The sequence below is a fragment of the Bison bison genome, unplaced genomic scaffold, assembly GCF_000754665.1.
Source record: "Bison bison bison isolate TAMUID 2011002044 unplaced genomic scaffold, Bison_UMD1.0 scf7180017864492, whole genome shotgun sequence".
In the NCBI taxonomy this organism is placed as follows: domain Eukaryota; kingdom Metazoa; phylum Chordata; class Mammalia; order Artiodactyla; family Bovidae; genus Bison; species Bison bison.
Window position 1 is genome coordinate 4,423,604 of NW_011495051.1, and position 237 is coordinate 4,423,840.

At 64.1% G+C, this 237-nt stretch overlaps 1 protein-coding gene across 1 annotated transcript in view; it reads right to left on the reverse strand.

Annotated features, from left to right (window-relative positions):
* The window catches only part of LONP1 (lon peptidase 1, mitochondrial), an 18,617-nt gene that overhangs the window by 5,687 nt on the left and 12,693 nt on the right, over window positions 1–237 (reverse strand). The gene's annotated exons all lie outside the window — the stretch shown is intronic.

A 237-nucleotide genomic window follows, 5' to 3' on the forward strand; every position in this document is an offset into this window, starting at 1 on the left:
CAATGGGAGACAGACCCAGGGGTCAGAGCTGGGGAAGGCCGGAGCAGAAGGAAGAGCAGGGGGGCTGGCATGACTGTGAGGCTGTGGCAGGGACAGCGCCCTCCAGGGCAGGGCAGGGACAGTGTCAGGAGACAGCCTGGGAGCAGCAAGGCCACCCCATGACCGGCGCCATGGAAACCGCAGAGGCCATGATTTCACCTTGAACACAGATTCCGTCTGCTCAGCGCCACCTGGAGC